Here is a 23,706-nt window from a genome sequence, read left to right on the forward strand (position 1 = left end):
ATTTTACACTTTTGGTTGATTGAAGTAGATGTTGTGGTATGTCTTAATGATCGATGTAGACTTGTTAAGCGTTATTACATGACGTGACGATTGGTGAATTGAAAAGTGTACTATGGAGGCGTTATTGAGTACCATAGGCCATAAAGTATATCGTAGGGTACATAGCTAGTCGATGGGGGTTTTCCTAGCGGTCCGGATGAGAATATGGTAACCTGTATCCTCGTGCTTTGTTTTGATTGATCATCCTAGGTTCATTTGATATTCGTTCTATGGATTCTTGTTTAGAACCTAGCGGGTGGTGTGTCGGGGAGTCGTTGTGAGATTGGTACGTGACGTAGGGCATCGTGATAGACTTTGAGGGATAACGTGAACCTAAGGTGTTTAGTAATGTACAAAAGGACATGTTTGTGAGTTTATAATACATTGAATGATGATGAATGAAAGCATGTGACCTTGGGAAGTGTTGTCTTCTTGTATTCGGATTGTTAATGCTTACGTGTTTATGTGAGTTGTGAATTTTGAATTAAGGGTCTTGCAACGCAAGGTGTGGTAATGTGGAGACTCTAGAGGGCCCGTTACGCAAGGTGTGGTAAGGCGGAAACCCAGGTAGAAAAAGAATTCACTGTCACGCATGGGGTAGTAACGTAGTTGAATTTCTCATAAAATGAAGAATGTTGAAGTTGATGTCAGAAGTATATGTTGTTACTTGAACTGTTTGCTGCTTGAGGTGATGACCGTTAAAGAAAGAGATAAACAATTGACTCTACCAAGGATTTGAAAGGAAAGGAATTTGTCTTTTTTTTTGAAAAGGGATTTTTATTAAAATCATCCGGCTATTCTTGAGCGAATCAATGATTTTTGGTATTCATGCACAGAATCAACGGACTTCGGCTATTCAAACTCGAATCAACAGAGCTTGACCCGTAAAGGTTGAGAGTTTTCTCAAAACTATTTTGGCAACCAAAAAGGGATGTTTTTATAAAAGGAGGCTTGGTGATGAATGGTAAGAAATAAGGAAGTTAAGTGTGGCATTCATTTGAGAACTTGTCATTGGTTATCTAGATTGACGTATGTAATCCCATAGTCGTAATTTGTCAGTTCTTTGTGATATTCCATTGTATCTCTTGCGCGTTTATTGGAAACCATTCACTCTTATTGCATGTTTCATCGCATTTACATATATAGCTTGAGTATAGAATTCTCCACTGGGCTAGTGTAGCTCAACCTATCATTTTCAGGTACATCTCAAAGATTTGACGCGGAGTGCATGCATGCTTGATCTCATACCTTTTGAAAGCCGTCTTTGTGAAGTGATTCCATCACCTTTTGTATGATCTCTTGGAAAGATGAAATTGTAAATTCATTTGAAGTCTTTGAATTTCAGATATTATGTAACCTCTAAATTTACTGTCTTTAACTAACTATGAAATTTAGGCCGCAATGCCAATGGTGTAAATTTTTAAACTTGGGGATTTAGTTTGTAATTGATCATTTGGGAACTCTCTTTTTGGGTATTATCTATACTATGCGAGGATCAATTTAATGAAATGAATTATTTATTTATGTTGAAAATTGAGGGCATGACAGTTTGGGTAGTTTCAAGGGTGCTCCGTTGTCAAAGGACACCAGTTCTTCTGCTAGCCCATCATAGGCGGTGATCGGATGGTTTCCATTTAGATATACCACTACATACAAGTGACTGTGGAGTTTGCTGGAACCCCTAACATAGCCCATGACGTGCTGGGATATTAGGTGAACTCAACGAGGTTGCCTGCTTGATGCATATGATAAACGAATTAAATAAAGCATGTATTAATCCTATATCGAATTTTTTGGTTATGGCTCTCAAGTCCCCAGCAGAGTCACCAAAAACTGTAGACTCCTCCCAAACGGGGCATTGCCATACAGATTGATCATTGTTTGTTTGTTTGGTTGTTTGCTTCTTAAACCAAGATCGTGGATATTCCCATGGCTAGGAATATCGCCACACGATAATAGTTATCATCAAAACAGAGTTGCCATCTAGTTTATAAAAACTAGGAAAAACAGATAAAGATTCCGGGTACAGGAGCCAAAAGTACAATGAGGGGAATGTGTTAGGCACCCCTATTTGCCCAGTCATGAGACTAGCCCATAATCGCTCGACATAAGATTGATACATGCTTTTGATTAATTCTAAACAAATAATCTATTTATTTAACCTTTAAACAGTTAATGGTGAACCAGTACGATAATTGAAACATGTATCAGACGTAAGTAGAACAAAACAGATTGTACAAGGAAGATGGATCTCGCAGCCGGTGAATAGATTTCACGGCCGAAGGATCCTCCTAAATCAATGTACCGGCCGGAAAGAAGTCTCAGCCGAAGTTCTTCCTCACACCAGACTAAAAGATTAATAGAAAATCAAAACACTACGATTAACATGTAAAGACTATAAATAAATCAAACCAAAAACCCCTGGGCCTTACCACCTTAATTCCTCAATTGCTTGATTGCTTCAGATTAGAAGGGATTGATTGATTTACTTCTCGAAAACCCTAGGGTTAGGGTTTGTACTTCGGGGTTTGATCGTCAGATTGCAGCTACCTTCGGAAGACTAGGGCTTTTGTAGAGAGGATATGAGAGAGTATTTGTGCGGAGTTTCGTGGCTATAAAGGGTGATTGATGATGTGAACTATTATTTTTGTGGTTGTGTGGGTGTATTTTCAAAACCCTAATTGCCTCTTTTTATAGGCAATTGTTGCTGACTCACTCCGGCCAATCAAATGGCATGAATCAATAAGGTAGTATAAGGTTAGAAGATCTGTAGACGAATCTGCTTTCGTAGCCCGAACGCATCGAAATTTGGCTGCTAAGGTTTTGGTGATCGGATCAAACGATTGACAAAACATTCCAGAATCTGAAAAATAGACGATCTGGCGGCCGAGCAAAAGGATCTGGCAACCGAGTAATGGATTGGGCAGCCGAAGAATAGATCTGGCAGCCGAGGAATCAATCTCTCAGAGAGATTTTCAAGCAACATGTTTCACAGGTGAAAGAATGAAATTGAGGCCGTGAAATCAATGTTACGGCTGAGAGATGGATTCTCCTAGGATTCCGTATTTCTGTCTGAAATGCTATTTGGCTCTGAATTGGGTCCTCTAAGTGGCTAAAAGTACTCACCAAAAGTCCATGGGTTTACAAGAAGTCAATCATCAATCACTGTATCCATTCATCATCGGGATGGTCTCCAAGGTGGGACTTGAAATAATCGTTAGACCAAATTGGGGTATCTACATCTGACTCCGAATGTACCTCAACCTCCACATCTTTCTCTACATGAGCATGTTGCTCAACCACCACATCCTCCTCACCTCCAACCTCTTGCCTCTGCCCTCGTCTTTTGCCTCGTTTTCTTCCCAAAGTTAAAGCTTGCTTAGCTTTCCTCTTACTTGCTGAAATGGTAGGAGGAACTCGTTTCATTTCTTGTACATTGCAAACAATACATTAGAATTGTAGTTGTCAAAATAGTACAATTCACGCAAAAACGATATGAATCTATACATGAATCAAGGTTTATCACATTGTTGCATTTGACTAATATGAAACCACATGAATGAGCTAACAATTCAACTTTTATAATTGGGAAAAAGGTCAATCCGATTCTCAATTCGATTCACAATTTGACAACTATGGTTACAACACACGAATTAAAGATAGGAGAATCGGATACTAATTTCTAAATAAAGATAAGTAAATCGGATTCTAATAACCGAAATAGAAGGGACTAATCGAACTGTAATGTTTGAATGGGGTATAAATATTTGGATATTAAAATCCGAATGAGGCAATAAATTAAATTTTGGATATCAAATTCCGAATGAGCTAACAATTCAACTTTTATAATGTTCAAATAGGGGCCAATCGGAAATTAAAATCCGAATGAGGCAATCAATTTCAGATATGAAAATCCGAATAGGGGGCAAACAATCGTCTATCCGAAACTGTGAAAACAGTCGAAGTCTAATGTTCGATTAAATTTGAAATACACGAAATAGCAGTAAAGGTCAATCTGATTCTCGATTCGATTCATGATTTGACAACTATGGTTAGAATACATGAATTAGAGATAGGAGAATCGGATACCAATTTCTGAATAAAGATAAGTAAATTGGATTCTAATAACCAAAATGGAGGGGACTAATCGGTAGAAAAGTTCTCTGTTGAAGTTAATGATTCTACCTATCGGGCCCTTTAAAAGCCAAGCCAGCAAATGTAGAAGTAGGTGACAGCCTGCTCAAACAATGCATGATCGACATTTTACAAGTGGATCCCAAATAACTAAGAATAGAAAATACTTCTCTCCCTGTTTTTTCTACAGATTTTATGCTTTTACCACATGAGAGGTCTACTATATATGCAGCAAATTCTTGAACTCTCTTTACTGATGATGTTGACTTGTATTGCCTTAACTTTGAATTAGTCCGGACCTTGTCTCAAGTGCTAAACCATTGTGTCTGAAAGCTTTGTGGTGGAACTAAGGGGTAGCAACACTGAATTGGTGAAATGATCTTATCATCTTATGAATTGGCTTGTACGTATTTTAATCTGTTGGTTGAAGGAACAGATTATATAGAAAATGGTTGTGGCATCATTTTTTATTCCTTGTAGTAATAGGATATTAACCTATACAGTTGCTCATAAATGTAGCATAAGTTAGCTTTTGTGTGAACCCAAGCCGGGGTATGTACCTCCTTGATAAGTTTAACTTCCTTGGAAAGCCCACACATTGAATACTTACATTTGCGCATCGCAATTATGTAATCGCAGCTTCGCATATGGTATCAAGTTGAGTATTTTGAAATTTGTTGGAAGTACCAAACTCTTTTAGACTTTGATGGCAATGTTATGTTTCTCACTATCAATATCACTACACTTGGAATGGAGGGGACTAACCGGACTGTAATATATCCGAATGGTGTATAAACTTTTGGATATTAAAATTCGAATGGGGCAATAAATTTTGGATATTAAATTCTGAATGAGCTAACAATTCAACTTTTATAATATTCGAATAGGGGCCAATCGGAAATTAAAATCCGAATGAGGCAATCAATTTTAGATATAAAAATTCGAATAGGGGGCAAACAATCGTCTATCCAAAACTGTGGAAAACAATCGGACTCTAATGTTTGATTAAATTTGAAATACATGAAATAATAGTACGTACTATGAGTTTCTCAATAAAAATTCAAACGAAAATAAAAAAATCGCGTAATAACAAGATTCAAAATTTTACCGTTGTTCAACTTAGAAATCGTTGGTGATGCCGACAAGTTGGGATTTCTTCTCACACCTCCTTCGCCTCAAAGTTGTGCTACTGTTGTGGTGTGGTAGGAGTGGTGTTGTGGTGGTGATTGAGGGAGGAGAAGAAGAAACGGGGAAAGAGGAGGAGAAGACACCGGGAGAGAGAGAGAGAGACGGGAGGTGGCGTTGTGGGGTAGGGGTCGGTGGTGGCGGTAATGGTGGGTGGGTGGTGCCGCTGTGGACCGGAGAAGGAACCGGGGGAGAGAGAAGACCTAGGTCAGAGAAAAGGAACGGACAGGAGAGAGAAAGAAAGGTGTGGGGATATTTGATTGTTGGGTTGTATGTATATTGTATACAAGGGAAAAAGGGAAGTTCAGAGATATTTTTTTGGTTGTAAGTAGCAAATCCTTATAAGGTGCTGGTTTGTAGGTAGCAATCGGCTGCGGGTAGCAGGAACTGGGTTGCGAATAGCAGCGGCCTAATTTAATGGTGCTAAAAGCTCTTTCTTCTCCATGTATTGGTGTGAGTGCCACGTATTTGATGGTGAAAGCTACACCAAATGTTGTAAGAAGGTTTATAGAGCATCACGTCAAACTTTTTCGGAGCAATTAATAATTCAAAATGACTTCTCTGCTGTCTGCATTTGGACTATAGAGGATAATCGCCGTAATCTCAAATGTCCAAAACAAAAGCGGTTAACGATGCTGTAAACACCCTAATCCGGACCTTGGAAGTTCGCCGTAATCTCAAGTGTCCAAAAGAAAAGTGGCTAACGATGCTGTAGACATCCTAATCCGGACCCCGGAAGTTCTTTGAACGCCCCGATGATGAAATAAAGGAAACAATACCTTTGAAAGCTTGAATAAAGGACTTCCTTAACCCAAAGCCCACAAACCAAAAGCCCAAAAACCCAAAAAACCCAGATAAGCCCAAAAAGCCCTGGACTGGACCTAGAATACCGCACGGAACACTTCTACACCGCACAGTGTATTAAAAACCTATTACGCCGCATGAGGTCATGAGGTTAACCGCATGGTATTTTTGGAAAAAGTTCTGACTGGCTCAAAAAGTTGTCGGCCACACCCGTTTGAGCCACAGCTAGAAAATGGCTTAGCTGAAAAAGCACTTCTAGCCCGCCTAGAAAGCAACTCCCCCATTTGAATTCAAAATCCTTAGTTCTTGCCTATAAATACACTCCTCCACTCAAGAGAAAGGGGCCTTTGGTTCCCCAATCTTTCTTTCTCTTCTTACCTTTACATCCCTTTTTCATTTCCAAGCCTTGAGAAATGTTGTTCTAAAAGGACATTCTCTGGGCATTTTCCTTCTCAAAATAGTCCATTTTTCTCCTCACCATAGAAGTTAGTCTGTTACTCACTTTGAGGCCTTACCTACCTAAAAAAATTCCACAACTATTCCCACCCATACTCATCCTTTCTCACCCGATCTCGTCAAACACTTATCCATTATCATCCATCCTCAGTCAAACTCAAGATCAAAGGTAAAAACCAAGTTTCCCTGGGCTAGGCCTTGTCCTGGCCCTGAGGGGACTTTTTCCATAGTCAGACTTAACCCCTTTTGGGTTCAAGACTAATTTACAGACACCAAGTGGGTACAAACACAAAGTAGGTTAGGATCGAATACAAGACACAGGATATATTAGGAAGACACTGGCTTTCATTAGTTTTCAACTTACTTTAATTTACAGAGGGGATGCTTCTCCTTTTATAGGCGTAAGGAGACATCCCAATTCGTCATGCATGACATACAGACATAATGACAGACTACTATTACACCTTTAGACTTTTGTACTGGCACAACTTTACAGACTACTTTAGAAAATACCAACACCTAATCGTACTAACCTATTTATTACATCAACAGTAGTTACCAATACAAACAGTGCTCAATAGTAAACACTAATAATTTCACCCTCTCTGGAAAAGTGGACAATACTATGACACTTTATATTACAGTATACAACAACACACAGTAAACACCAATAATTTTCACCCTTGTCACTCTGGATCATCTGAACTAGTTTCTTCATCTCTGTCAGTCAAGTAATACTATTCCAAAAGATAGCGGATATTTTGGCGCCATTCTTCCGGATAAGTATCATTGAATTTCCAGTTTGTAGACTCATAATGGAGGAGAGATGAGGGAACTTCTGCAGGTGTCAATCCATTGAGTGAACACATTGTTTGAGTTATGACCAGATAATTTCCACTGTGGATCTCAATACTCAGGGACTCTTGATATGCTGAAAGGAATATAGAGTGATACTCCTTTCTCCAAGTGACAGAACCATCAGGATTAGGAAGACATCTGTTATTGCGAGTTGTCCAAAAAGCAAATTGGAGGTCTTCGTCTGGACCTGTGGTGACTTGTCTGATCTTCTGTTGCCAGTAGGGTATGTTGCCAAAGAGCAGAAGAAATTTCAAAAAGAAATCTTCTGGAGGTTGAACTTGATTGAACGCCGCATGAGTTAGATAGACCAAGACTGCTGATTTATTAAAACAGACACTTATAGTATACACATCGACTAAATACCATAAGAGGAGATAGGCTTCTTTTTTGAAATAAAAGACATTATGGTAGGATACTTCAAACTGGGTGAGAAATGGATAAACAGGATGGAAGGGTAGACCTTTTAGGGGACCTTCATCAAGACCATACTTGAAAATACAGAGATGTTGAAAGTTTTGACACATTTGGACACATCTAGAAAGAAGGATTAACTCTAAAAGATGACACTGAAGGTGGATAGGGAGATTGACTGGGTGGAAACAGGAAATCATGGGAAAGCAACCAGGAACAAAGGAATGTGGTTTTATTTTGAAAACTGGTTGATTTCTCTTTTGAGCCTTGACAAAAAATCAGGGAGGACATTTGTTTTTCCTTTTATATGAACAACATCAAAACTCCAATTGGAAAACCAATTTGCCCATCTGAGTAACTGTGCCTTTGGAAGGTGCTTCTGTTTGAACTTGAGCATACTGGGGAAACTCATCATATCAGTCTCAATTAGAAAATGATGACCGATTAGATGAAATTCAAACTTCTCAATGCTCCTTTTGATTGCCAGAATTTCTTTGTAAGTAGAGTGGTAATGAAGTTCTGCTGGAGAGAATGCACCACTCTTGTATCCACAAATTCTGCGCTTTTGATCTGTATTTTCTTCCAAAAGAACTGCTCCCCAATATAGATCAAAGGCATCTGTCTGAAGGACTCTCTTTCCATCTGAAGGTATGGTTAATGGAGGAAGAGTTTTGGCTAGGGCGTTGAGGTCTTTTACAGCTTTGGTACAAAGGGTTGACCAAGAAGGAGGGGTTTTCTTTAGTAGAGCTGAGAGAGGAGTTCGGTATTGGGCCAGGTTGGGAATAAAATCAGCCATATAGTTAACAATTCCAAGGAACTGTTGGACTTGTTTGACTGTGAGATTTTCATCTGAAAAATGATCAAGTTGGGAGGCTATATGAGGCTGGAGGGTATATTGACCTTTAGAGATATGCATCCCTAAAAAATCAATTTCTGGTTGGGCAAGAAACATCTTTTTCTTTGAAAGCATGATACCATGGGTTTGGACTAGGGAATGGAAAATTTGTAGTAGGACAACATGAGACTCAATATCTGGAGAAAAAATTAGGATATCATCTATATAGACAAGGGCTGAGGATAGTATAGGAGCGAATACCCGAATCATGGCCTTTTGAAATAGGGATGGAGCTGTTTTCAATCCAAAAGGCATGACTGACCATTGGAAGTGGTGATCTGGAATGCAGAATCCAGTTTTAGGGCGATCATCTGGATGGATGCCCAGCTGCCAAAAACCTGCTTTCAAGTCAAATTTTGAGAAAATTTGAGTTTTAGGCAAGTTTGCAAAAAGAACACTTCTTCGAGGAAGAGGGAATTTGTTATCCTGCAAAAAATGATTAAGAGGCTGGTAGTTGATAACCAGGCGAAGCTTTCCTCTTATCTACTATGTTCTTTTGTTGACATAAAATGCTTCACATGCCCACTGAGAGGTTGTGGGCTCAATCAAACCTTCTGATTGAAGTTGCTGGAGTTCTTGAAGAGCAAGCTGGTAGTGTTCTGGGTTCATTCCATGATGGGTAGCTTTGGTGGGGTTGATGTCTTCATTTTTCTTAAAAGGAAGAGAAATGAAAAAATTTGAATTTTTCCAAAGTGGATTGGAGCATTTGGTGAGGAACTGGGAATGGGATTCAACACAGGAAGTTTGGATTATGGCTTTTTTGATGGTGGAGAAGTTTTCTATGGAAAAGAGATTTGGTTGGGTGGTCCAGGGTAACAAGTAGTTTTTGTATTTCAAACCTTTTTTGAGCCAGGAAACTTTGCTGAGATTTTGGAGAATATCAAAACCTAACAATAAATCTTTTCCTGGGAGATCAGAACCATAGACTTGGTGTTTTATGGTGTATCCTGGGAAAAGTTGGATGATAATAGGCTTGCTGATCAGGGTGATAACAAAAGTTTCTCCATTAGCTGCTGTAAAGGGCCTGAAACAAGACTGCCAGTAAGACCTGGGAAGGATTGCTGGGTTGAGAATGGAGGCTGCTGCACCAGTATCAAAGAAAGCGACGACTGGTATGGGTTTCTCATATTTTCCAAGCAAAATTTTTACCTTGGCTAAAGGCTGAGCCAGCATGATGTTGGAAAACCCAATTGTTTGGACTTTATATGGGAATGAGTCAGGATCATCAGAAGAGTCACCTGATTCTGAGGAATCGTCTGAATCATCAAAGGTAAATGCAAGGACTGCTTCATCTGTTGCTTCATTGTCGATAGAAAATAGTAATTCTACATCAGCATCGTCAAGATCATCATCAATGAGAGCCAAAGAGTTCACCATTTTGTCTCTTGCTGCTTTATTTGGACACTGTTTTGCATAGTGCCCCTTCTTTTCTCATATGTAGCAGCGATCAGACTTTCGCTGCCCTCTGAACTTTTTCTTCTTGAAAAATTTCCATTTCTTCCGGCGTGAGAACCTGCCAGATTTTGGAAACTTTGAAAACTTGCCAGGAGATTGGAACTTCCATTTCTGAAAGTGTTTGGATTTCCGGTGTGAAGGACGGCAAGTGCACTTCTTGTCTTTGCACTTTATGGATAAGTCCGGTCGGTCACATGCTTTGCCAAGAAGCTTTCCCTGTTCTTCTAGAGTTCTGAGGAATTTCTGGTGATTGCACAATTTTTCTAAGGCAATCAAAGAGTGCTGGTAAATACCACCAAGAGATGTTGCATTCAGCGTCAATCCTTTTGTCTGAAGTAATCTTGTTGTCTCATTTCCCAATGGTTCAGGAACGGAATTGAGAAAGGCTTGCTTGAGATTGACATCATCCATGCCGTTGAGAAGATAAAATCTCTGAGACATGCGGTCATAATGAATCTCAAGATCTTTCCTTTTGAATGAACAGCACTTCATGCTGAGATATTCCTCTCGAACAAACTCTTTTGTGTTGTAGTGGTCACCAAGAAACTCAGTATGCAGAACTGAGATGAATTGATCAAAGGTTGGCAATTGTTTAAGCTGTAGCTGTCGGTATTCACCCAGAGCTAAATACCATTGACGGAGACGGCCAAGGAATTTCGTTGTACACTTAGTAATGACATCACTGAGTGTAGCATTAGGAGAGAGCATAGCAGCTGTGCACCAAGCATGAATTTCATAAAGTTTATCCAACCATTTTGACGGGGGAATGGTGTCAAAAGAGAAACCTTGGGTATGGATGTTGGAATGTGAGAAGGAATCAAAGGTTGGATTTTGAGGGGGTGTATCATACTCAGGACCTTCTTCAATGATGGGATCTTCAACATTTTCCTCTGGGTTCTCAGGGTTCATCATGAAAACATGAGGAATTGGCATAAAGTCTGTGGATTCAGTATCTGAATCAAACTTAATGGTTGGTTCAGGTATAGTGGCTAAGGTATGTAGGAGGGTGGAGATTGGATTTTTAGTAGGGCTAGACGTTGGTTGGACCATTAATTAGGGTGACTTTGAGTTTGGGTCAAATAGTTTGGAGGGAGTGGAAGTAGTTGGAGTAGATGTAGATGTAGATGGTGGAGACGAACTTTGTGGAGGCTGGACAGGTTTTATCTGGGGCTTTGGGAAAGGAAGTTTTGGTGGAGATGGTCTTTTTGGTGGAGGAAGAAAAGCTGATGAGCTCCCAAAGATATTGGACTCTCCAAATCTTGAAGTAGGATTTATAGGTAAGGGTTGAGACATTTGAGGATACCCAAACAAACTTTCCTGAGAGTAAGAAGGGAATATGTCAAATGGGCTTTTTTGCTGAGAATACTGCTGAGCTTGAAGTGAGTGAAGCTGGTTTTTGAGGTGCTTCATTTCAGCATCCTTTTGAGAAAAAGCTGCTGAAAATGCTTGGTTGGTATAGGCCATCTGGAGAAGCTCCTGGTGAACATTTTGAATTTTTTGCTGCAAATCTCTGATAAGAAGTTCCAAGGTGGATAACTTCTTATGGACAACATTCTCCAAATTTTGCTGGGAGTTAGCAATTCTCTGAAGAATTTTGTTCTGAGCCAGAGAATTTGCTGACTGCCAATTTATTGCTGCTTCTGCTGCTGAAACGGCTTTGGTACTACCATCAGGGAGAATGGTAGTAGAATCTGGAATTTTATGCCGATGGGTCGTCCTTTCTTGGGAATTATGAAATTCCAAAGGAGGAAAATCTGCTTCAGTCCAGGAAGGGGATGAGGTGAACATAAAACATCCACTCGATTGAGCAGAAGAACCATCATTAGATGGGGGTTGAAGAGGAGGTGGAGATTTACACGGAGTGGGAGGTGACAAAGGACATATGGAGCATGGTTCTTCAAAGTCCTCGTCATCTTCTAGGAGACTATCTTCTAGACAATCATCACAGTCACAGGCATCAAAATAACAATGACCTGTTTCTGGATTTTTGAAATAGAAGACTGGAAGGCCACTGGGATCAAAATATTTAATTGGAGGACCAGGCCTAGAGCCATCCACAAACATGTTAATTCTTGAGGGAAAAATAACAGGATGGGTTGAAGATGAGGCAGAAGTTTCTTTTGGAAAAGTGATTTCCACAGTACCATCAGGTTTGGTGATGAAAGTTGGGTTGGATGTTTTGACAAGTATGGGCTTATTTTGATTTTTCTCATAAGCTGTAACCCAAGATTCTGGGAGAAGCTTGAGAAGCTCAGGACGGGAAATTTGTCGAGGTACATGGACACAAGAAGCTTGGTGAGGTGCGTTTATAGTGAGGAAAAGGGCTTCATCTGTGGAGGATGGTAGGGACATGTCAAAGGCATGGTTTTGAAGACGATAAGCCATTTGGTAGTGAAGGGTGGCTGCATATGTGGAGGAGATTTGGGAGGTACCACCAATTTGAACCTGGACCTTCAAGGCAGATAGCAGATGAGGATCTGCTAATGGCATGTTGAAATTGGGGTAGAAGGTAAAAATCACAGTTCCAGCATTTAGGGTGGTTTGGACTGTAGCGATACATGCGTGCTGATACTGTAAAAACCTGGTATCGACCAGAGCAAGTCTGGAAGTAACAGGCAAACCTTTTCTACCATGGAAAGTAACAGCAAGTCGGATTGCACCAAAATGAAGATGGGTAAATCTTTATTGTTGCCAAAGACGAGGCAAATCAACCGGGATTTCCAAAGGTAAAAGTTGTTCAGCTTCTATTGCTGCTATGAAGCATTGGTCAAATTTAGAGGCTTGAACATACTCTTTTACGGAGGTAGGGCGTTTTGTGGAGAAAAGTTGGGTGACGGTCTTTTTTACAGAAGTTTGTGGTCTGACAAAAGCATTATAGGGATTTAGGAACGGGAGATCAGTAAGAGGGACTTTACTATCATCAGGAAGGTACTCAAACTCATACAAATATTCAAGATTAGAAGAAGAAGATGAGGAATTTCTACTGGTAGAGGAACAAGAAAGGACTAAGGATGACATAGCAGAGGAGTGGGTGGTAAACAGATGATTCATTTTAAGAGTAGAATTCTGGGTTCTTTTTTTCCCTTAATACAGCAAACCTTTTCTTTCTCAACGTAAAAGATTTCAACCAATTTTTGATTAATAAAATTTTGTATACCAGGGTAGATAAACCGAGACACACCGCTCAATAGCCAAAAGTATCAAGGTACTTTAACCCACTGATACAAAATTCTTTTAACCAAAATAGTTGATAAAGTTTCTGATGTGGAGGATCCTTAAAAGGCAACCACAGAGCATACACTTCAAGTTTTTCTTTTAGAAAAGATTTGAAGTAGTTTTGGAAAAGAAGTTCCCAGAAGAGGGTTTAAGCTAGAATGAAAGACATGGCTCTGATACCAAATTTACAGACACCAAGTGGGTACAAACACAAAGTAGGTTAGGATCGAATACAAGACACAGGATATATTAGGAAGACACTGGCTTTCATTAGTTTTCAACTTACTTTAATTTACAGAGGGGATGCTTCTCCTTTTATAGGCGTAAGGAGACATCCCAATTCGTCATGCATGACATACAGACATAATGACAGACTACTATTACACCTTTAGACTTTTGTACTGGCACAACTTTACAGACTACTTTAGAAAATACCAACACCTAATCGTACTAACCTATTTATTACATCAACAGTAGTTACTAATACAAACAGTGCTCAATAGTAAACACTAATAATTTTGAATAGAAGACTTCCTTAACCCAAAAGCCCAGACAAACCAAAAGCCCAAAAACCCAAAAAACCCAGATAAGCCCAAAAAAAAAACCCAGATAAGCCCAAAAAGCCCTAGACTGGACCTAGAATACCGTACGGAACACTTCTACACCACACGGCGTAATAAAACCTATTATGCCGCACGAGGTCATGAGGTTAACTGCACAGTATTTTAGGAAAAAGTTCCGACTGGCTCAGAAAGTTGTCGGCCACACCCGTTTGAGCCACAACCACAAAATAGCTTAACTGAAAAAGAACTTCTAGCCCGCCTAAAAAGCACCTCCCCCATTTGATTTCAAAATCATTGGCTCTTGCCTATAAATATACCCCTCCAATCAAGAGAAAGGGGCCTTTGGTTCCCCAATATTTCTCTCTCTTCTTGCCTTTACATCCCCTTTTCATTTCCAAGCTTTGAGAAGTGTTGTTCTAAAAGGACATTCTCTAGGCATTTTCCTTCTGAAAATGCTCAATTTTTCTCCTCACCATTAAAGTTAGTCTCTTACTCACTTTAAGGCCTTACCTACCCAAAAAATCCAACAACTACTCACACCCATACTCATCCTTTCTCACCCAATCTCGTCAAACACTTATCCATTATCACCCATCCTCATTCAAGCTCAAGATCAAAGGTAAAAACCAAGTTTCCTTGAGCTAGGCTTTGTCCTAGCCCTGAGGGGACTTTTTCCATAGTCAGACTTAACCCCTTTTGGGTTAAAGACTGACTTAAAAACTATTTTCAAAAACTAAGGGGCCACTGTACTGGGTATACCATGACGTGCGGTGTTCTTATGCATCGCACGACATAGTATACTCAGACACGCGGTCTTTTATTTACTGTTTATTTGTTTAAGCTGTCTGGATCATGGCTATTCTACATCAGGTTTGTTTGTGTTGCTAAGATACTGTCATCAGTACTTTTAGAACAAAACCATATCTACAAGCCATGTTTCGTTTCTAAAGTGAGGTTTTCTTGATCACCTCGAGTGATTGAATGCACCGAAAATTATTTTATCTCCACGGCTTGAAGAAATGGTGTTGTTCCCAAGATGGGTAGGTAGTTGTGGATCTTCTGATATCTTTAAGGAACGACGCACGGGATGTATAATACACCGGGCGCTGTTCTGGGTACTAATGACAGTCTGATGGCATAGCAAATATGTAACACCCCAAATTTTGGGAACATTATTTATTACTATTTTATTCAACTAAAACATTTAATAACTAAAAGTGGATTAATAAGTCATTACATCCCAAATTATTCTCAAATCAAGATTACATTTCTTTAGTAATAGGGAGAGGTTCTACGGAAAATTTTCTATTCTCCAAGGTGGTTGGTTTCCTCAGCGATATTCTGCTCAGCTCCGTACTGCTCCAGATTATAGTATGCCTCCTATTCGCCTTCTAAGTCTGGCATAAAATGCCAGGGTCACAAAAGTAACACCGTGAGCTTTTAAGCTTAGTAGCTACCTCTTACCCCTATGTCCCATACTTTTAGCAAAAATAACATCTAGTTTACAAGGCATCAAACATAACTTAAATAAAAACAAATATTAACAATATGGTACGAGTAAAAGTGTCAAGTGTCAAATTCGTATAGTGTATCGCATCTCGTGTTAAAACCTCAATTTCTCTTGTTTTCAACTCTTATCCTTTAGCACTAGTTCCGTTTACTCCCTCTTTCAGAATGATAGTCAACCATGCATTTACAAACTCTGGTTCCGCCGTTTCGATCTCCCAGGTTTACTTACACATTCCCAAACATTGGTTCCACCGTTCTGGTCTCCCAGGTTTACTCACGCACACCCAAACTTTGGTTCCACCGTTCCGATCTCCCAGGTTTATACATGACAAAATTTCTCTTTTGCACTTTTCATTTTCGAATTTCGTTTTCTCGATTCTTGTGTCTCGTAAACATGCATCATTTTCTTGCGAAAATATTATTCTTTCAAAGCTTGTTAAACATCACGCAATACTCTACTACATGCATTTTCTAATGATACAAAAAATAAAAGCAATCAAAAGCATTTCCTGACATTACGTAATATAGAAGTATTCAAGACCAACTTTGGGAACTATTTACTCTTAACATTTCAACTTTATCATGCAGGGATATTTATTAGCCAATTCCAGTACCCACGTCCTATATCATGCTTTCTTAAAAAAAATGTTTCCACTAGATCTCTAGGAGCATTTTTTTATAATTTCTCATTTTGCCAATTTTTATCTTTCAAGTCGACAATTACTTTACACCAAATCTAAGAACAGTTCCTTATGAAAACATAGATATTTCATGCTAATACCCAGGTAGTGTACTTTTATTTTATATATATATAGATATATATATATAGATATATATATATAGATATTTTACACGCAATAATTGGACAAGCCTATTCTTGTTACTTTAGTGAAAAATTGTATCGGTGATATACTTAGGTAAGAAGATAGGAGGTTTCTACCTTACTTCTTGGCGGTAGTGGGTTGATTACATTAGCGTTGGATCGGGTCGCGAACGATACGTCTCCTTTAGGCCTTGGTTTGACCGGACTCCTAGCTTTTCTCCTTAAGGAATGAAAGTCAAAACAAAAGTACACTAACTGAAAAGAAAAGTGAGGCACGGCTCTCACTCTCTTTCTTTCTATTCCTCACAGGTTTGCCAAAAAAGGAAAAGTAGGAAGGAGTTGGTGGTGCTGTAAAGGGAAATGGGGTATTTATAGGTCTCTCATCTCTCTCTCCTCCCTCTCCACGGCACACACACACCCTCACTCTCTCAGACTTAAATTGCTAGACTGGCTAGGCTCTCCTTAGTAGATTAACTAGGTGAAATGATGTTGCAGGAGCCTGGCAAGGCCATTTTTAATAGGTTTAAAAAAAATGATATGATGTGCATGTGGAGGGGGAAAAAAATCTGGTAGGATCTTATCCGACTCTCTCTCCCTCTCGGCCATTTCCTCTCTCTCTCTCGTCAACTCAAGTGGACAAGCACTTGATTGCTGAGTAAGGAAATCTTACTCATTTACTCCACCTCTCACTTGGCCACCACACACACACTTTTGTTTCTGAGGTTTTTTTTTTTTTTTTAAATTGCATGCATGATCACATAGCCTGAAACCTATGAACTGTAAGAGGAAGTGGGTGTGTAAGAGGACACTGTATTCTCTCCCTTTCATCCGAAACTCTCTCTCTCTCTCTCTCTCTCTCTCTCTCTCTCTCTACTAGACTCATTGGGATGACATAGGGTTGAAATAATGAGGTGATATAATGGGTTCTTTAGATAGAAAATCCATTCTCAGCTTTCTCCCCATATATGCGTATGTATAAATAATTTTAAGGCCTCCAGGTTTATGTTAATAATATCATTACTCAAGAAAATAAATAAAAAGACAGTCAAGTAATAGGAATTTTATTAAACTTATAATTTTTTTATAGATAAAAATTAGGGTCGTTACAACCTACCCCCTTTTAACCAATTTCGTCCTTGAAATTAGGTACATACTAAGATGTAAAAAGATGCGGGTAGTTTTCCCGGATAGCGTCTTCTCGTTCCCAGGTAGATTCCTCAATTCCTTGATGTCTCCATAAAACTCGCACCAACTTGATCGTTTTGCCTCGAATATTCTTTTTGCTATGATCTTGAATCTCTATTGATTGCTCCTCAAAAGTAGTATCCTCGTTTAGGGTGATATCCTCCCAGTTGATGACATGAGTGGGAAGGGCAATGTACTTACGAAGCATCGACATGTGAAACACATTGTGAACTCGATCCGGTTGTGGTGGCAGTGCTAAACAGTAAGCCACATTCCCAATCTTTGCCAAAATATCGAATGGCCCAATATATCATGGAGACAATTTCCCCTTTTTCCCAAACCGAATAACTCCTCGACGCGGTCTGATTTTTAGGAACACATGATCGCCAACCTTGAAAGATAAGGGTCTGCTCCTTTGTCCGAGTAACTTTTCTGACAACTCTCGACTGTAAGTAGTTTCTGTCGAATCACCTTAATCTTTTCAGTCGTATTTCTGACAATTCCCAGTTTCTGGAGAAATCAAGTGCACAAGCCCTCAGCATGTCCTCCAAAATCTGAATTGTCCTTTCTGTCTGTCCATCCGACTGTGGGTGAAATGCAGTACTGAGCTGAATGTCAGTTCCCAAAGCTTTCTGCAATCCCTTCTAGAATTTGGATATGAATCTTGGATCACAGTCAGATACGATAGATACCGGTACTCCGTGTAAGCGTACAATTCCTTGGATGTAGAGCAAACTTAAAGCTTCCATGTTCTCCATCATCTTTACTGGTAAAAAGTGCGCCGATTTAGTGAGAGAGTCAACTATTACCCAGATAGCAGTGTTAGACTTAGGCGTCTTGGGTAAACCGGTCACAAAATCCATGGAAATATGCTCCCACTTCCACGTCGGTATCGGTAAAGGTTGAAGATACCCTCCGGGCTTCCGGTGTTCAGCTTTGACTTGTTGACAGACCAGACAAGTTGACACAAAGCTAGCTACATCTTTCTTCATTCCCTCCCACAAGTACGTCCTTTGCAGATCATGGTACATCTTAGTACCCCCAGGATGAACAGTGAAGTTCGAGTGATGAAATTCTCGTAGTACGGCTTCTTGGAGGGTGCCGATGTTTGGTACAAAGATCGAACAATCTGAGGCAGTTGTTGGTGTGAATCGTCCATCCAATAAGTGCTTTTCCGACCATAATCTGCGATTGTATAAATTCACAGCCCTATTCAAATCCTTGAGCAAGTAAAATTTCTCGGTGAAGTGCAGGCACAACAATAAGAGAGCACAAGTGTGCTTGTCCATTGACTGATGACGCTTGCAGGTTGAACTCGTTGAGTGTCTCTACCATCTCTCACTCTTTCATGGCTACTTTAGCTTTCTGCTCTTGACTTTTTCGACTCAGAGCATCGACTACAATGTTAGCTTTGCCTGGGTGGTAGGACATAGTGAATTTGTAATCCTCAAGATACTCCATCCACCTCCTCTGTCTCATATTCAGCTCCTTCTGTGTGAACAGATATTTGAGACTCTTGTGATCTGTGAAAACTTCAAATTGCTCGTCGTACAGATAATAACGCCACGACTTGAGAGCAAAGACTACTGCTGCCAACTCTAGGTTGTGCGTAGGGTAATTCTTTTCATGCGGTCTCAATTGATGTGATCCATAGGCAACAACCTTCCCCATTTTGCATCAAAACGCAACCCAACCCATCTTTAGAGGCGTCATAGTAAACTGTGTAACCTACATCCCGCTCTGGAATGATGAGTATGGGTGTACTGGTTAGTCTTTTCTTCAACTCCTGAAACATCTTGTAACACCCGTCCCAGGATATTTAGGGTTTCGATTTAATTTTGAGGTTCGGGGCTTAATTCGTATTTGTTAGATTCTATGAGGACCTTGGTGTAATTTGCATGGTGATTGTTATTGGTTTGGAGTATAAGTTGAGAGGAGAGGTGACCACATGGGATTCTTCCTAAGTGACTAAATAGCCATCAGGAGGATATTTCCTCATTCTCCCCAATTCTACTGAGATAACAAGAGAGAGAGAGAGAGAGAGAGAGAGAGAGAGAGAGAGGAAGGAGGAGGCCTCGGCTAAGGGGGAGGGAGGGAGGAAGGAGAGGTCCGTTTTTGACGATCCAACTCGGTGACAAGTTCTTGTACTCTAGAAGTGTAATCCATGTTTAATTTTATATTTGTGTGGTTAGATTCTCTATGGATTGAGTTTTGGAAGGAAATTGACAAAGTTCATGTTTTGGGTCAAATTCGTGGGTTTTGGTAATCTGTCTTTTGGGGGCCCTTCTGCTAGGAATCAATTTTTGGTGTCTTCATAAATGTAAAAGTACGTTTCAATACGAAGATTTCGGTACCAAGATCATGCAAAACCGATAATCACACAATTAGTTATGAATTTTTGAATACTGGCTGTTTGCTGGATGTGCGATTCTGTGCGTGGCTGTCTTCTTTTAACTTTCTGGGCATGATGAACATTTTGGGTGGCTTTGGGTCTTTTACAGGAGCTGCATATTTAAGTTAAGAAGAGATTGGCGTTGGAATCAAGTAATTTGGTTAAGTATACAATTTTTGGTGAATTTCTAAAGCAGGGTTGGTTGACTGGGGCGAAAATGGTTGCGAATCGGTTTTTCTTTTGATTCTTGGTTAACCTCCTCTCGTTTCTGAACCTGGGATTTTAACTGAGTGTAGGGCTTGTAGTGGTGCAACTTTTGGTGTTGGTTTCAATATTTTTGGGTTTAAGATGAAAGAGTTATGATTTTTCAATCAATTTTACTTATTCCCGCGTAGAATCTGACAGCACCGACGGACTTTGGTATAATGGCCATAACTCCTAGCTCGGGACTCGAAATGACACACTGTTTGTTTTGTAAGAAACTAGACACATAGAGCTTTCCAACGATACATCCCATGCATCATGGGTATGTCCGAGCGATAACAGATTTGCATCTAAAGTTGACCTAAATTCTGCCTTTGCACCAGTTTTTACTGTTATGTTGAAGCTATAATCGTAAGGCCGTAGTTAGGTTACCCGAACTCTGTTTTTGATGTATGACCTATGGATTCAAAGAAGAAGTCTACTTTTCAATGGTTTAAGTGTCGCCCTGGAATTCATGTTGTTTAATTAGATATGGCCAAAATAAGACAGGCTGGTTGTGGTTGTCATTCCTGTTTTGGGAGTTTTGTTGCGTTGGTCTGTTTGGTTGAGATTTTACACTTGTGGGTCTTTATATTTGATATTTTTGGGTGTGTTGGAGTACCTTGGAGTATGGAAGAGGTGTGTGAGGTCTCCCGGGTATGTGGGTACTCCCAGACTCCTCTAGAGATTTTGGTGACTTTGTGTAATGTTTGCCCCATTAGCTAGTGTAGAAGGCATGTTATGATTTGTTAGTCTAGCATTTGGTTTAACATTCCTAGATGTTCATATGCTAATATGGGTTAACTTGTGGCTAGGTAACAAGCCGGTCTTTTAGGAGGTGCCGAAACCGTAAGTTTGGCATACTCCAGTCGAATGAAAGGTGAGTGTGTTTGATATGGTTATGTTCAATAAAGTATTACATGGTGGTGATTGTATATCATGCTAATTGGGATTTAGTTAATGATATGTGTTTGTTGGGTGTTGATTGTACTCGTTAAAGGATTGTGGAGTGAGTCACACCATATCGTGGGCTATGCCCTCTAATTAACGGTGAATGGGAGTGTGGTGTGCGGGACACAATACCTTGGGTACATGGGATGTGGCAGACGTGCCACTGTATGTTGGTGTTTACACATGTGGTTATACGATTGAGTACTTATGTTGAGTTTCATGTGATTTACATTCATGCCGTTATTGTTATGTGGTTGTTTATTGGATAATATTGCTATGTTTGGAGAATGTGGTGGTTATGACTATTGTATTCATATGGGTATTTCAGTTATGTTGGTAGTGAGTATTCTTATTGATATTCTTTTGGGTATTGTGATATTTTACCGAGCATTTCTATATCTCACAAACTCTGGCTTTCCTTTTTGGATTGCCAGGTAGCAGGTGGCTTAGAGTGGGTCCACTACTGGTCAACGCTTTGGAGAGTGCTGAGACTAGTCTCGGGTGATGTCTTTGGTTAGATTGTTGTGTAGCTGATTTGTCTAGAAGTTAACCTAAATGTTTTGTAATTAATTGGAGAGAGGGATATTTATTATAACTTGTGAGTTGAGATTTTGGCGTTGACTTGGTTGTATTTTAAGTGAGAAGTCTTCCGCTAAGTTGTATTCTGATTGGTTGTAGAGTGTGGTGTGGTCTTTTGTGTGGAATGCCACGTGGCCGGGCTGACTCGGGCCCATTCTGGGTGCCGTTTGCGGGGCGGGGCGTGACACATCTTCTCACAGGTTTCACTCCATTCAAACTTGACTCCTTTTTGCGTCAATCTTGTCATTGGTTTGGCAAGAATTGAGAAGTCCTGAATAAATCGTCGATAATAGCCAGCCAATCCCAAAAAGCTTCTGATTTCAAACACTGTCGTAGGCAGCTTCCAATCCAGTACGGCTTCCACCTTGCTATCATCCACTGCAATTCCGTCCTTAGACACCACATGTCCTCGAAATTTAACCACCTCTAACCAGAACTCGCACTTACTAGCCTTTGCATAGAGTTGGTTGTCTCTAAGCACTTGTAGTACGATCCTGAGGTGTTCTTCGTGCTCCTCCTTCGCGGTTGAGTATATTAGTATTTCATCAATGAACACTACCACAAATCTTTCCAGGTAGGGTTGAAAAATTTTGTTCATGAGACACATGAATACTACCGGTGCATTGGTGAGTCCAAACGGCATAACTACAAATTCATAGTGTCCATATCTAGTTCTGAATGTAGTCTTGGTGATGTCCTCATCCCGGATTCTCAATTGGTGGTACCCCGATCGCAAGTCGATCTTTGAGAAACAAGTAGCTCCTCTCAATTGATCGAACAGGTCATCGATTCTAGGCAGAGGGTAGCAATTCTTGATTGTAACCCGATTCAACTGTCTATAGTCTATGCAAAGGCGTAGTGTCCCTTCCTTCTTCTTCTCAAATAAGGCTGGTGCTCCCCATGGCGATGTGCTTAGCCGGATATAACCCTTCTTTTGCAGATCTTGCAGTTGAGTCTTGAGTTCCTTCAGTTCAGCTGGTGCCATTCTATACGGGGCTATGGAGATTGGTGCAATTCCAGGTTGGAGTTCAATCGTGAAGTCTATCTCCCGCTGTGGTGGTAACCCAAGTAGTTCGTCAGGAAATACGTCTGCATACTCGCAGACAATGTGCGGTAGTCCCAGCTCCATTCGATCAGTTTCTTCTAACTCGAGGCTAGCTAGCCATCCAAAAAGTTGGTACTGCCTCCTTGTTCGTCTTGTCGTTAAATTTGGAGTCTATCGATCCCCCTTAAATTTGAAACAGGTTCCGTCAAAAGCAAAAGCCGTCACCATTTTCTGATGGCAGTCTATGATAGCTCGGTGGAATGATAGCCATTCTATTCCCAAAATTATATCGAAGTCAGCCATATCGATCACTCGTAAGTCACAGGTCAGACGTAAATCAGCTACCACTATCTCACACCCTTTACAAATTAGATTAACAGCTAACTTCGCACCCAAAGGTGATGTTACCATCATGCTTGATTTTAAGGGTTCTGTTTCTAATCCTAGTGCAGATACGCAGGCAGCAAATACAAACGAATGCGATGCTCCAAAATCAAATAAAGCTTGTATGCAGGTACTGAATAATAGTAGCGTACCTTGGATCACAGAGGGATCCTGCTCTTCCTGCTCACTCTGTAGAGCAAAGACACGCCCTCTAGTATTCTATTGACTTCCCATCGGCTGCTTCCCTTTCCAATTGTGTTGCTGAGGTTGGATCTGTTTGTTGTTCTGTTGTTGAGGTCCACCTTGATTCTGATTAGTAAAACCAGTCCGTCAGAATTGTTGAGGTGGTTGACTTCCATTCACTCGAGGCCTCTCCCGCTGTGGTTTTGGGCAATCACGGCTATAATGTCCCATTGCTTGGCAATTGTAGCATTGAACTATAGAAATATCGCGGATAAATCCCTGCGATGGCCTTGGTGGTTGGTTTTGCACTACCCTAGTGTTGTTCCAAGATTGACCTCCTTGCTGCAGGTTGAGTGACTTCCTTGGATAAGGTCCCTGATTGTTGTTGGTGTTGAA

General features: G+C 40.2%; 1 long non-coding RNA gene across 1 annotated transcript; it reads left to right on the top strand.

The window, feature by feature from the left end:
* Positions 1–19,530: 19,530 nt before the first annotated feature.
* Positions 19,531–21,775, top strand: LOC131315805 (uncharacterized). Its single transcript, XR_009196896.1, has 3 exons — positions 19,531–19,671; positions 20,984–21,048; positions 21,554–21,775. It is a non-coding gene; the product is annotated as an uncharacterized LOC131315805 (long non-coding RNA).
* The last annotated feature ends 1,931 nt before the right edge of the window (positions 21,776–23,706 follow it).

This window comes from Rhododendron vialii, chromosome 2a, assembly GCF_030253575.1.
Source record: "Rhododendron vialii isolate Sample 1 chromosome 2a, ASM3025357v1".
NCBI lineage: Eukaryota > Viridiplantae > Streptophyta > Magnoliopsida > Ericales > Ericaceae > Rhododendron > Rhododendron vialii.